The sequence below is a fragment of the Fringilla coelebs genome (assembly GCF_963513975.1).
Source record: "Fringilla coelebs genome assembly, chromosome: 2".
In the NCBI taxonomy this organism is placed as follows: domain Eukaryota; kingdom Metazoa; phylum Chordata; class Aves; order Passeriformes; family Fringillidae; genus Fringilla; species Fringilla coelebs.
The window spans coordinates 96,285,026-96,300,539 of record NC_140029.1 but is presented as its reverse complement, the minus strand read 5'-3'; positions in this window follow the sequence as shown (position 1 = coordinate 96,300,539).

Genomic DNA, 15,514 nt, shown 5'->3' with positions numbered 1-15,514 from the left:
GCAGATATCCTGCACTTGGGCTCACAGACCAGGATATTTCACCCAGAAAGCAGTGGATATTGGGTGAGGCCCACAGATTATTATCTGGGAAAAATGACAGCCAAGAAGGGTTATAGTAGTGGCCCATAAAATCATGAGTGTTACAGGGAAATTATGATAGTTCTTCATTGTCTCTTTCACACAAGAATTATAGGGCAAAGTTGTCGCTCAAATTCAAATTCTTTGGGTGGCTCTGGCAGCAATAAGAAAACTTAAAAGCATTTGGGAAAACCCTAATCTGTTTCAGAAATGTGTGTACAATGTGCTAGAAGCTCTTTGGAGAAAACTGATAAGGTTCTGCCCAGTCACTACACAGAAATGGTTCCCTTGCAGCTTTTCTTTCACTTAAGGGAGTCAGACTCCAAGCAACAGGTAATATTACAGAATTAGACTCAAGTCCTCAATAGGTGCAAACAGAACTTGACTTAAGAGAAAGAGCTTAAAAATGGCTAATCAGGTAGGAAGACTGTGCATATCATGAAAAAATATATGAGGGAGCTAGGAGCACAAGCTGCACAAAGACAGCTGTATTGCAGTAGCTGTATTTGAGATCAGTTACAAACAAGAATGGCAAAATGCATCTCATTGTCTAAGTTATGTCTTGCAAGTAGTTACACAAAAATAATCAAATTAAGATAAGCAAGCACTGAGTCCACCAAAAAAAAAAAAAAAAAGCCAGCAAGCCCTCTCTGATCCTAGATGTTCTGCTCATGGACAAACTGAGCAGGTAGTTCAGTATTGGAGCCTTCCATAGCAGTTAAACCCCTGCTGTACACCTGAACGTGCACAAGAAGATCTCGCCCGTGTCTCCATAGTTCTTTACAGAGATTTTTTTCCCTTCTTTTCCCTCATTTAACCGCTATTTCAGACATTTTAGGAAGTTATTTCAGATTTTACTCCACAGAGTGCAATAGCAAATGCAACATTGTGTTTGCGTTCTTAGGTAGCTCAAGGTATCTTTTGTGATGTGTGCAAGAGAAAATGAGAGCAACAAAACGATGGGGAAGGAGACAAGGAGGGAAGAAGTTAGAGAAGAAAGAAAAAAACCCCTCCAAACAGATGGACAGACCATTGGAATTACCAGCCTTTTGACTAATATACATCAGTTCTCTCCTAACTACGGAGTCTAGACTTAGCATTGCTTCAATTTCTATATGATGGTTTATTCCTCATCTTCTGCTTTGGATTTTATGCAAAGACTTCTTTCTCTCTGGGAGGAATCATTAAGGAAATAGCTGCCCTTCTTTTAAACTATCCAGAACTGTGATCTGCAGTTACAGACTCCATCACATAGGCAATAAGAATCTAGATTTATACTTTGCTCATTGGTGCCCTAAAAAGCCAACAGGATGCAATGTTCTCTCTTTGGTCTCCTTTCTTCCCTTTGCAGGGGCACCTTCTGGGTGCTATGGAACAGGCTGGCTGTCTCAGACCCTGAGATGTGACCCCCTCTGTATGGCCTGCATGTTTTGCTCAGGCCATAGGGATCCTTCTGAGCTCCTGCAGCAAAGAACTCTCCTGCAACTCCCCTGCAACACATGTGCAGCCCAAATTTCTCTTCTCAATAATTCTTTAACTGTATTTACACTAATTTTAATTTACTACTCCTTTTCCTGTGAGTACATATCACCTCTCCCTAACAAAATGTTAAAGCATCAGTTTTAAGTGAATAAAAAATTGAATTGCAGATACAACTGAAAGTTCAAATATATTTACAAATAACGTAAGTTTGAACAGGGGATGAGATGGATTCTCTAAAGGAATGTCTAAATTTATGGCATAAATAAAGATGCAACAAGTTTCAGTTTTTAAAAAATATTTCCCTTGCCAATGTTTGATTGGCAACAGTCTAACCATGTGACAGTTCAATTTTTTAAAAAATGTCAACATTATATTGTTCTGCTAAGAGATGTCCCCAAGCAGTCACACACATGCACACAGTAACTCTGAACTGCAGCAGTTTATAATTTTCTTTATTCTAAAAATTAATAGAGTATTGGATCATGATTCAGAAACAAATATAGGGTTCTGTAAAAACTTTTTATAATAGTGTATTATCTTCTGATACTGGCCCTGATTCCCCATTTTACACCTGCATGCCTCAAAATTAGGATGTAATCCGAAAAGCCTGGTTTTGCAGTACCCCTCTCATCTACTGGAAGTCTGCACATTAGCTAAGACTCAGGGCTTGCACACCAAGCCTGCTTTCTTCTCTTGCTAAAAGCAGCAATATGCCATCAGTAGAATCAGACATTATCTAGAAGGTTAATGAGTTTCTCCCCTAATATCTATTTTCTTAACTTACTAGGATAGTAATCTGATTTTTTTGATGGATGAAGTCACTTCAGGAAGAAGAGGGAAACTGAAAGGTAGGGGAAAATGTCATTTAGAAATTGTAACTTTTTTTTCTTCTTAGTCTTATGGGATTTATCTGATTTCTGTGATTCTGAAAGATAATGTGAAGTGGGTCAGTGTTTCTGTAATATCATAAAATATAATTTAGAAAAGACCTTTGGCACATATTTTCTTTTTCCAAGAAACACACTATTCTTTATTAACAGCTCTACCAACAAAGGGTGTAAACTGGAAACAATGGGCAACTGGAAGCATGCAGAAACATACAGAAGAAGATGGACACAGGAGACAATAGAAAACAACCACACTTTTAAAAATAATGCCCATGTGAGAGGAAGTAATTTGAAACATGAGGATTGAATACATAGGAAAACCTGGAAATATTAATGCCGAATGATTTACAAGGAAAAAATAAATACTGAGTGTGGCTGGACAGTTCATAGGAATAACTTAGGCCCTTTTAGTTCAGACTTGATTCCTGAAGAGATCAGCATTCAAAATTATTTAAGTAACTTTTTAATGTGAGTATATTCCCCTTTCTAGACTGCACACAAATTTTTCATAATCACAATGGCCCTAAGTACATACTACTCAAAGCATGCCGTGTCATTTAGAGTGTTTGGTACTGATTCTCACACTGTATAACTCCCAGTGCAACACAGAACTCTCTAAAGTTGACTGCATAGATGTTCCAACAGAAACAGACTAGTTGAGATCCTTCTGCAAATAAAGAATTTATATGCGGTAAACTCTGCTTTTTGTTAATCCAAATTTTGGGCTTTTATTAATTTGCCTCTTTTTCTTTGTAATGTGCTTTTACATACTTCTGAAGGCTTTTACTGTCCCCCCTAAACTTCCTCTTTCAACCAAACTACCCAAGCTCTCCTAATTTCTTATAGGTAAGAAGTCACAGACCACTGTGATCATTCTCTGCTGTATTCTGAATCCTCTGCCTCTCTATAATCATATCTTTAGAAGCTGGGTGCCTGAAGTGGGCCCTTGTCAGCTCTGTGGAGAATATGAATAATTTCTTATACAGAAAAACACCTTTTTCCAGAAACAGTCATGTTTTAAATTTACTGTGTGTTATGTGAATAAACAAATGCAAACAGAGAGAACGTGGCACCCCAAATATTCAGATGGTAAAAGCCAGAACTGGTCTTTTTTACTTTAAATAAACTAATTTTCTGTCTCTGGATATCCATAATCTATGTTTTTATTTTGTTCAACCTGTGTTAAGCACCAACGGAATGACAATAAATAGCCAATCAACAGGAAAACACTGAACCCATTTAACTGCTGCACACCTATCAGTCCATGCAAGTTTCATTGGAAGCTGCTGAGCAAAAATTCAAATACTCCACCTAAAAAATAGCAAGGTGTTTAATAGTTGGGGAGCTAAATTAAGAGCTATAAGCCACCTCTCTAATGGCTCACTATTAAGTATTTTTACATCAACTCAGTATAGCACAGCTACATATGCAGATGCATACATAAAAAAACCCACACCCCTAATGCTAAATCAAATAATTACATGGAAACAACACTCAAAATTTATGTTCATTCTTATTAAAAAGTCATAGATTTTTTCCTCATATATAGTATAATTTATTCTCAATTGTCTTAGGACAATTAAGAATATGGAAAATATTGTGGAAATACTGTGACATGAATTGCAATTTGGGAGCATTAAGAAAGTTAAATGTTTATATTCAGTAAACACCCTTGATCCTTCTTCTGTAGCCAGTGTGCACAATGCATATATTTTAAAACGACAGAATTAAATATAACTGCATTCCCATTTAACTTACTAGCCAATCTACAGACTGTGACTGGTTCCCAACTTTCATTTTTAAGTAAATAAATTAATACATATGTTGGAAGTTCCCCCACCAGACAGTCATGCTTGGAATACACTATTCCCTTTCCTAAAGATCCTAAGTTCAGTCAAGCAAGGGGAAAAATATCTGTTGAGGACTGTCCTAGGGTGACATTATGACGCTTGTATCCCCAGTTGTCTGTTCTGTTTATGCTGAATATTATGTTCTGTGCCTTCAAGAGTGGCTCTGAAAAGCGAAGTTTTGTTTTGTTATCAGCCTGCTTACTCTCCCACTGTCGGCAGGACACAGAGACAGGGGCAGTACATATTGCTGCTTTTGCTTTTTTCTCTTGCTTTCGCTTTGCTCTTGCTCCTGCTTTGCTCTTGCTTTTTGCTTTAGCTTGTTAGTTAGTTTAGGTAGGCAGTCCGAATTTTCCCTGGACTCTTTTTCTTTCCCTTTTCTTGGAACCACTCGAACCTGCTCTGGACTGGGACCTGGGAAACACCAAGAGTTTGCACCCTGTGGCCTGCAGCAGCCATTCCCAGCTCCGGAGGGACCCATAATAGAGCGACCCCCAAGAGAGACTTTCTGAGTTTGTAATCTCTTCAGAGCGGTTAAAGAGTGCTGTCATCTGGTATTGTTCATTTTGTGTGCTGGGGGGTGCTGTGCCTGTTAAACAGGTTCTTTCCACTTCTCTCCAAGGAATCCTTCCCCAACCAGTTGGGGGGAGGGGGTCGTGTGGGTGGGCTTTCCGGAGGGGCCCCCTTTGGAGGTTTTCTCCCAGATTTGCCCTAAACCAGGAAAAGGACCCTCCTATTTCCCTCTTCTCATGAGTCTGGAAAAAAATATGCTGAAGGAAAATGAGCTCAGAATTGTACATGAGACCTTTTTTGATTGACAATGAATATTATATAGGTATGTTAATGTTAGCGTTTTTTGGCAGAATTTCTACAGAACTTAAATGTTATACAGAATTTCTTCCTGAAACAGTTTTATTTGCGGGAAAATGTTGAAACTGCACAGCGCCTTTCCAAAATTTGCCCTTTTAGTAGTTTTTAGAGATTTTTTTTTTTTAAATGTAAGAGATCCATAAATTTGTTAGCAAAGTTTACCACAATTTTAGCAACTTCAGCAATGGGAGTATGACCCATTGTAGGAATCTCATTGACAAAAACAACCTTCAACAAAAAAGAGCAAAAAGTGCTATCTGATAAGTAAATAAATTAATAAGACATTTCTGAAGTATAGCCATATTTGAATCCTCAAGTTGTAATTTCGGAAAGTTATGAACTCTTAAAAAAAGTTCAGAAAACAAAAAATATAAAAAGACTGGCAAATTTCTGGAGTGTTATCTGACATTGGCTCTGTCTTGTCTTCCCCTATGGATTATTCCACAGTCAGAAACTTTGATCAAGTTCACCTCTTCACTAGTTCTCATGAACTTCACCCTGAAATTTGCTGCTCCAGAATCATAAAGTTGGCCTATAGAGACACAGCTTGGAAAGGCCTGATGGAAACTGGTCCTCATGAACTGAACACCATGAAAAAATAAATGAAATCACTTTTTTGCTGTTACCACACTGTGGCATTTGCTATTACTGTACAACGTCGCCACCTGCAATACAGAGGGAAGAAAAAAATGAAATGTTTTTTGCTGGGCAGAGGAAGAAAGTTTGAAGGTAAGAATCAGTGTAGAACGTAAGACAAAAAGTGGTAAAAAACTTTAAAACAATCTTAAGCAAATGGACAAACCTAGATTTCATGAAAAAAAGAGAGTACTACACAGCCTTCAAGCTGCCTGCAACTTCATCCAATTTTGATTTATTTTGTTTACCATATTTAAAAAAACTCTAAAAATTTTAATTTGCTTCAGGCAACATGATTGGGATTTCAAAATACATCCAAGTGCACCCTCAGTCAGTTCACAGACAACAAGTTGCTGAGTGCTGGTCTACTGGAGGATAAGAATGCTCTGCAGAGATATTAGGACAGGTTGGATTGATGGCTGAAGGCAGTTGCATGGGCTTCAAGAAGGTTCAGTGAGTGCCAGGTCCTGCACTTGGGTCACAACAACCCCAGGCAGCACCACGGGATGAGGGAAGAGTGGCTGGAAAGCTGCCTGTCAGAAAAGGATGCGTGGGTGCTGGCTGACAGCAGCTGAACATGAGCCAGCTGTGCCCAGGTAGCCACGAAGGCCAATGGCATCCTGGCCTGTGTCAGCAATAGTGTGGCCAGCAGGACCAGGGATTGTCCCTCTGCACTCAGCACTGGTGAGGCTGCCTTGAGTCCTGTGTCCACTTTTGGGTCCCTAATTCAGGAAAGATATTGAGGTGCTGAAGCCTGTCCAGGGAAGGGCAATGAAACTGAGCAAGGGTCTGGAGCACAAGTCCTATGAGGAGCGGCTGAGGGAGCTGTGGGTGTTTAGCCTGCAGAAAAGGAGGCTCAGGGAGGCACCTTGTCACCTTCTACAACTGCCTGAAAAGAGGGTGTAGTGAGGTAGGGGTCAGTTTCTTCCCTCAGATAACTAGGGATTAGATAAAAGGAAATGGACTTAAACGTGTTTAGATTGGTTATTAGGAAAAAAATCCTCATGGAAAGGATTGTAAAGCCCTGGAACAGGCTGTCTAGGGAAAAGGCTGAGTTGCCATCCCTAGAGGTATTTAAAAGATGTGTAGATGTGGCACCTGGGCACATGGCTTAGTGGTGGGCTTGGCAGTGCTGGGGTAATGGTTGGTCTTGATGATCTTAGAGGTCTTTTCAAACTGAAGCCCTTCTGGAATTCTGTATTCTTCTAGCAGTGCACCCTGCCCTCTGAGATGCCAACAAAAGAAGAGCTCAGTACATGTTGTGATTTTCTTTCTTCCATAATACTAAACAAACAAATTAATATGAAAATGTTATTACAGAAAAATTATGGAGAAAACCAGCTGATAGTTCCAAATCATTAACAAAGTACATATAACAATGCCCTCCTCATTCAAAACTACTCGTCATAACAGCCTGAGAAAGAATGCAGTCATGGCATTTCCTCCAACACCAGAAAAGTAGAAAGAATCCTCCTCTGACTTCTGCTGACTATCCAAACCAATAAGTGAACAAGGACTTACCCCAGACTTACCTCCAGAGTATCATGCAAAACTGTGATAAACTGTGGCACAGTCACAGGTGTGCAGCACATTTAACAGCATTTTACACCAAATTTCTCTTCCCTGAGTGGTTCTTTGTTCAGAGCTGCCTCAGCGTTATTGCGTGGTAAGAATATGCAGAGTTGACAAGCAGCAACTGACTTGCCAAACAAACTACTTCCTTCTAGACTCAACTGTGTACACCCAGTTCATTTCTCAACATCTCTGGTAGGAATTACTCTAGAATTTTTGCTGGGAAGCCTAATGGAGCTACAGAGAACTGACTCCATCAGTTTTGAAAACCAGTACAAAACACAAAAAAACCCACCCAAAATATACAAATAAAAAGCTTCTTCAGTTCACATAAACTTCATCTGATGTCTGTAGGACAAAACGATTTTGGCTTAGAGCTTACTCAGAAGTTAACAGTAACATACAAACATTGAACTGTTTGAGAAAAAGTAACACTTGTTCACTCCATCCAGTCCACCATAAATAGAAATAAATGCTTTAAGATATGAAGGGCCTTTGCATTTGGATGGAGTAGAAAGGCTTTCACATAACATGGTATGCCGAGAATGAAAGCTTCAGTAGTTCAGCCTGCCTTTTCTTGTTGCAAGTGCATGAATGACAGACACTAGAAGAGTTCCTGTTCTTTTGTAAAATAAACAACCTTGAACGGAGCACTCACAGAAATAAAACAATGTCAAGCTCTCTATACATTTAAAAGTTTGTAAAACTGAGTTTGGACATGGAGATGGGACTATAAGTAGTTTGATAAAGAATCTAAAAATATTCTATTGCAAAAGAGCCACATTGTTAGAATAGCATAAGTCTACATAACTCCCAGAGGAGAATGTAGGGTCTGTACTAGACACATTATTCTCCTTCTCTGGCAGTGGAAGCACACTGTTATTAAAAAGATAAGATAATTATGGATGACTCACCTCCCTGACATTAATATAACTGGCCTGCACTAGGAGAAAAATTCTGTGAAAAAACATAAAATGTTCTTTCCTTTTACCGATGTTGCTCTTAATATGTTGGCCAAAGGGAGATTGGAGATGAAGAATACTGGAAAATCCTTTCTGCAGGTTGGTTTCTAGATTGCCACTGAAGTCTCTCAAAGAGACAAACACAAGTGAAAAACAAGCTTACTAGTATCATCTTAAATGCAAAATGTCTAAGTTAAGTAAGTGGTGAACTTGCTCTCCTGTTATTGGTCTAGCATTACTGAATGCATTCATGAAGGCTACTTAAAGTTTTCAATAAATTAAATTAAAATAGTAATCATTCCTCCACCTGGTCTAACTCCTCCACCTATATGAAAAGTACGAGAATGTATCCATTATGTAAAATGAGACATGTTTATAAAACCAAAGAAATTGTTATGAACTTAAAGAGTTGTCTAAATTTCTAGAGTTAGGAAAAGGCCTTTGTCCAGAATATAATACATAGAAATGACCATTTTCTAGTCAATGTTTCAAGGTAACGTTTTGAATGGTCACATGAAAAGAGGGTTTCTTTCCAGAAGAAATGCCATGTCAAAAAAAAGAGACCAAAGTATCAATTTGAGAATGCATGCAGAAATGCTGAGGTGTCATTAAGCATTTACTTTGTATTCCTTCTCTCCTCCTGGTGAACATGGTGGCAAGAAAATTTCTTACTCAGTAATAAAACTCAAACAACTTGAAAAGTCTTAAGAGTGCTGAAATTTACTTAAGTGTTCTATGTGCTCACCAACAATGTCAGACAAACTTTTCATCTACATCAGAACTTTTGCTGTAGCTGCTGCCCACTAGCAATGATTTCAAAGATCAGACACAAGCTGGACAGAAAACTCATGTCTTCTTCATCATATTGCTAAAATGAACTCAGAGAATTTTTTTCCATAATTGACTGCTCTTTTAGAAGCTCGCTAAAGTACTTTGTTCTTAAAAAAATAGGAGGGTGGGGGAGGGCAGGAAGAAAACTAAAGTAGGGAAAAAAACCCTGTAGTGGTCCTTCACTTCCATGAACTTAGCCAGCATATGGTTCTTGGGAATAGGTTAACATAGTTTAATGTCTACAGTAAAAGAGAGCAATGGAAACACTGAACTGTGAACCAAAATCAGTAACTTGCAACTTAACTTACTGCAACTTAATATATAATAAAAAATAACGGGACTGATGAAAGGTCTGCAAATGGCATTGAGCTGACAGGCTCTTTGCTAAACACTCCATAGGCCATGCTCTGATCTATTATAGCAAAGAAGACTAAAATAGAATGAAGGATTGAAAAGCAGCTCTACCAAAATCTGTGAGCACTGCCAACCATGTCTCTGCTCAAGCTCCTATTTTTCCACAGTACAAATGAGAGCAGAAGCTGCCCTGCTTCCTTCATACCACATTCTCAGGAGTTAGAATAAAAAAATACTGTGTCCCCCCCAGCACTAAAATGTTATGCAATTTGAAGAAAATGAGGGATGTTGCTACAAGACCTCTTTTTGCCAGCAGTAAATATGCAACAGAACTATGTTTTCCCCAGTCCTAAAGAAAAAAATTGTAATGATGTTTGGAATCAAATTCCTATTGGTGATTTTATCATAATGTTAGGCAGTTTGAACATTATTGAAGATGAAAAATTTGTCTGTCTTTATCCAGCTTTTTTATTGTGCTGAAGGGAAAATAATTTATAAATTATGTAGCCAGGATATCAAAATAGTCTATTATTTTAAAAAATTATTAATTGTATAGTTAGGAAGTGAGCAATATCTGTGAGATAAGGCATAAGACCCAAGCAGTAGAGATGGATTAGAAAACATGAACATTTTTATTCAAGCTCTCTTTCATACCCTTTTTAACTTCAGTGTCACTGGGCCAAGTATTTCCTTTGATCATAAATTTATTTTCCCAAGGATGTTATATTTCATTTGAAACAGAGCACAAATTATCTTTCTAAAATAATTTTTTAAAACCCTACACAATCTTTTGGCAGAAAGTTTTCAAAGAATATACATATCTTACAGACAAAATGTGTACCACTTGGCTTCATTAAATAAAATTTCAGGAAGCTTATTTAAAAGAAAAATATTCAAAATGCACACACAGAATGCATAATACTGCCCCCAAGCACATTTTGGCGGAACTAACACAAGTTTTATTTAATCCTCAATCATGTGTTAAAAGGATATGACTTCCAGGTTTTATCTTGGTTACTTCTCAGAAATGGACAAACACTAGGTTTGAATACAGGTACAATTTATCAGGTTTGATCATCATCTGCATCAATATCCCAATCTCTGAAATGCAGATAAACTGACACCCATCTAATCTGAACTCCTGTACAATATCACCTGAGTGGAAACTCAGTATTTTTGTACAAAGACATAGCAATAGAGCATCATTAGGAATATTAAAAGATCTTTAATGGGATCAATTCCTGCTTGAAGAAGGGTCAGCCATGAAGTCAGAACATGCTTCTCAAGGTTTATCCACTTGGCTCTTGAAAGCCTCTAAGGATGGACCTAGCATAGTGTCACCAAAAACCAGTTCTGCTGCCTGATTGCTTTCCAAGGGAAGAAGCTTTTCCTTATATCCAGACACAAGCTCCTTTATTTCAACTTAGGCCTGCTGTCAGTTGTCCTTCCATCACCATGGAGCCTGTCTCCACTTGTTTAATAACCTCCCCTTAGGTACTGGAGGCAGCTGTTCGACAAACCCCAAACCTGACTGTTGCCAGGCTGGACAAGCCCCACTCCTGCAGCCTGACCTCCAAGGGCAGGGGCAGCAGCCCCAGAGATAACGTCAGTGGCCCCTGCTTACCCTAATGCAGTTCACTGGCATCTTTCTTGTACCAGGAGGCTCAACACTGGACATGCTCTTCTAAATATGGCCTAGTAAGCGCTGAGTAGGGGGAGAAAATCACTTTCCCAAGCTACTGACTATGCTCCTATGATTACAGTCCAAGATAATGTCCTTCTTCACTACCACGAACTACTACTGGCTCACATTCAGTTTGCTGTCTAGCAAGATTCTCCCAGTTTTAGCAGAATTGCTTCCCCAGTCAGTGAGTTCACAGATTTTATATTTTCAATTGGGCTAATGCTGTATGCTCACCTTCGAGGAAAACTGTCAGTCTTTAAGTTAACACTGCAAAGAGTTGCTCCATTAAAAAAATGTATTATCTTTTTTTTCCATTTTGGTATGGCAAGCATCAACATCAGCTAGAGAATCTCAGTGGAAATTCCAGAGCTGACACACAGATAAAGGAATTCAGTAAATACAGGAGATAAATTATGCATTTGTAGACTGGATTGACTGAATTGATACCAACAGCTTTGGACTGCATTCCCTTTTCACTGGCGGGTGTAACAGAATCAGAACTGTCAAGACATACACAATGGCATTAGTTACAGCTACAGTACAGTCTGTATCAATTCTTTTATCTTTCTTTTTTCAATTTGGCCTCTATCAGGTGACATGCTAAAGAATCAACCTTGCAATACTGTAGTAAGCATCGTTTGAGGTAGACATGTCCTTCCTCCACATGCAGTAAGGCCATGGGTGTATGCTCATCTACAATGCAAGATCTGCATTTTCAAAGTGTGTCCTGATTTTGTATCCTACACTGGATGGCATACAGTGGTTTTGTAGCCAGACCATCCCACTGGCACTAATCTACAGATACAAATGTGAAAGGCAAGATCAGACAGATTCTCAGTATCATGCAGAGAAAACTTTGATAACTGTTCACTCTCTCCCATTACTCTCCCCTCTAAGTTTATGACTCTACTATTTCAAAGAAAAAATACCAGCCAACAATACTCTATAAAAACTGCAATACTGTCACATTTAATTATTTAAAAGGCAAACTTGCTGGAAAGACTTAGAATAAAACTTACAATGACAGGATGCACGACAGAAGACAGAATGTTGCCTGAAACCACAGGTTAATAAAATATACCATCGGTGAAATGGAGACACTGTTGGTGTCTGTGGTCCTACAGTGCTACAGTCAAATAAGATGAAAAGAAGAATATATTTATATGAGGGTTGCACAGGGTAACAGAAATTTACCTGTAGGCTGTTCAGAATATTTTTATATTAACAACCCTGAAACAAAACAAAACCCTGAAATGTTTTCCTCTTTCCTGAATCAGGAATTTTTTCAATTTAAAGCTGAAATTTGGAAGTGTTAACTTTTACCTTACAAGGCTGCTATTGCCTTTGTTATCGCACTTTATGTTGGGAGGCCTCCTAATACTTTTTGGGTTGTGTTTTAAAACAACATTGACACCTTTACCTTGATAGCTAATCTTCTGCCATCACCATGCTATCCAGCTGTTGGGGACTCTCCTCCTTTGATAATATTGCCAAACAGCAAGCAGCCACCTACCCGAGCTACTGCTGTGATGCTACATAAACAGTCATTTATGTCCAGAGGTTCAACCTCCCAATCTATCCATGGTTATTTTCTCCACTACCAATACTTTAGGTCACATTATTTTAGTTCTGTCACATTCAGGGCAAACCGGGGGTAATCATTGAAAAGAAAATGTGCATTGTCTTCAAAAGTGTGATGAACCATCAATCCAAGTTTGAGTACTTCATTAAACTGATTCCATTACCAGCAGTTCTGTTGTGCACTATGTGTACAGACCTACCCTCAAGTAAAGCAAGTGTCTGATACAGATTTTGGAAAGGACAGGCTGCCTTAAACAATTCTTTCAAGCTCATAGAAAACCAATCTAGATATTTTGAGGCAAGAATGGAGTAAGCGGGTTAGAGCGCTGGAGGGTCTTATTGAAAAAGTAGCTTTATTTTTAAAAGGCGGATGGAAACTGAAAGTTTGGACATCACTCCTGGTCATAGGAACATGACAACCTTTCCTGCCATGTGTCCACATTGAATTTACAGTCCAGCCTGGCAGTGTGCCCTGAAATCCAGTTGATCATATGATGACCTAATTCAAGTTTCCCACGGATATTTTGGTAAAGTTTCATCTACTGAAAGTCTCATTAGGGAAGATAAGTGTTGCAGTGACCAGAAACCCACGGGTCCTGGGACAGGGCAGCCATGGGTGTGTTTACAGATTGGGGAACAAAAGGCTGGAAAGCAGTCCTGTGGAAAGCGACCTGGGGGTCCTGGTTGATGGAAAGCTGAAATCTGAGTTAGCAGTGCCCTGGCAGCCAGGATGGACAACCCTGTCCTGGGGGGCATCAGGCCCAGCATCACAGCCATACGGGGTGCAGGGGGGAGATTGTCCTGCTCTGCTCTGAGCTGGGGCAGCCTTGTCTCCAGTGCTGGGAGCAGTTCTGGGTGCCACAATGTAAGGATATGAACCTGTGAGAGAGCTACCAGGGGAGGGTAATGAAGATGGTGAAGTGCCTTGAGGGGAAGCAGCCATATGAGGAGTGGCTGAAGTCACTTGGGCTGTTCAGCCTGGAGAAGACTAAGGGGAGTTTTCCAGCAAGTGGATGTGCAGGGGAAGGAACCAGTTTCTTCTCTGTGGTGACCAGTGACAGGACTCAAAGGAATGGCCTGAAGTTATGTCAGGGGAGGTTTAGGTTGGATATTAGGAACAGGTTCTTTACTCTGAGGGATGTTGGGCACTGGAACAGGCTCCCCAGAGAAGCGGTCACAGCACCAAGCCTGACAGAGTTCAGAAAGTGTTGGACAAGGCTCTTGGGCACAAGGTGTGATTCTTGTAGTGCCCTATGCAGAGACAGGAGTTGGTCTTTGATGATCCTTGTGAGTCCCTTCCAATTCAGGGAATTAAGAATTCTATGAAGTCTCTGCATAATGTTGTAACCTCATCAGATAATATTCCATAAAATTTCATCATGATGGTGCTTTAATAATCATTAATATAGGTCTAATACTTTTAATCCATGTTATACATTGGTATTTAACACTTGTAAAGTGCTTTAGGATTCCCCAAAGGAAGAAACTAAGGAAAAACTTTAATTATTCTCTTCTAGAAGTATAAAAAGATAAGGCTATTCTTGAGTCTGCCGTACAGTAGGACATGTGATCAGTGCATGCAACCCACAGAGCAGGGAGGAGTATTGACTCAGTTCTGAGAACTGAAGTGGTGCTTAGCACCTGAAGCTTATGGTCAGGAGTTAAAAAAAACCAAAAATATACCAACATACAGCTAGTCCTTTACATTCAAACTTTTGTTCCCAAGATAATAAAAAACCAGAACTTCACCTCTTGGATGTATTGAGTTTATAGAAATATCTACTGATTTTAGAAGGGACCTACAAAAAGCTCAGCAATTTTGAGAGAGCAGAGCAGTATAATCATCAAACAAGGACAAGGGTACCTATTTATTCTCTAACTTCTTAATATCTCAACCTAGATTTATCTAAGTACAAAATCATCTGATTATTTAGATGCTAGCTGAGTAGAATTCCACTTCATGTGTATCACTTAGCCACTTGAACCACTACCAAGGTCCATAACTGAACGAACTACATAAACTTATTGCAGTAAGTTGTACCCTTTCTTTCCCTATTCCCATGTTATAATTAGTTTGTGCAGCCTTCCTCAAAGCACGCTGTAATCTCTTCACAGCAGAAACTCATTTCTAAATGAGAACTGTTAAAATAGCTCAAGTGCTGCAGAAATAACAAAATAACATTAATTCTAGTTGCAATAATGTATAAAATGCCCTAGCCTCTGCTACAAACTTATCTCAACTCTGTAACTAAGATACTAATTCATTTTTCTACCTGCTCCTTGCCAGATTTTAAGTCAGGATGGACCTCTAGACTTTTCCCTTAATTGCACACTACTGTTTTCCTCTTGTTGTTCTATCTTTCCAGCTTTCTCCACCTATTATTTGTTCCAATATGACACAGGTCTTACTTGTGTATTATGGAAAATAATACAGGCCTGGATGCCTCATGCAGGAAGATACATAAATAGAGAATTAATATATTTTAGATGGGTCCAAACTGTTTCACCTGCAGGACCCAGTGTCTGCAATCCGTGCCATCCACTCTTCTAAGTGGAAAGCAATGAATGAGTTAAAATGAACAATGAATGATTTTACACAGAAACCACCAGGAATGCATATTCCTACTGGTTTGTCTTTTTGGCTACATTTGCCTTTTGAGAATACCAGTTGGGAAAATTGTTTAGAACACAGACACAGTGAACAATAAAACTGCTCTAAACTAAACTGCT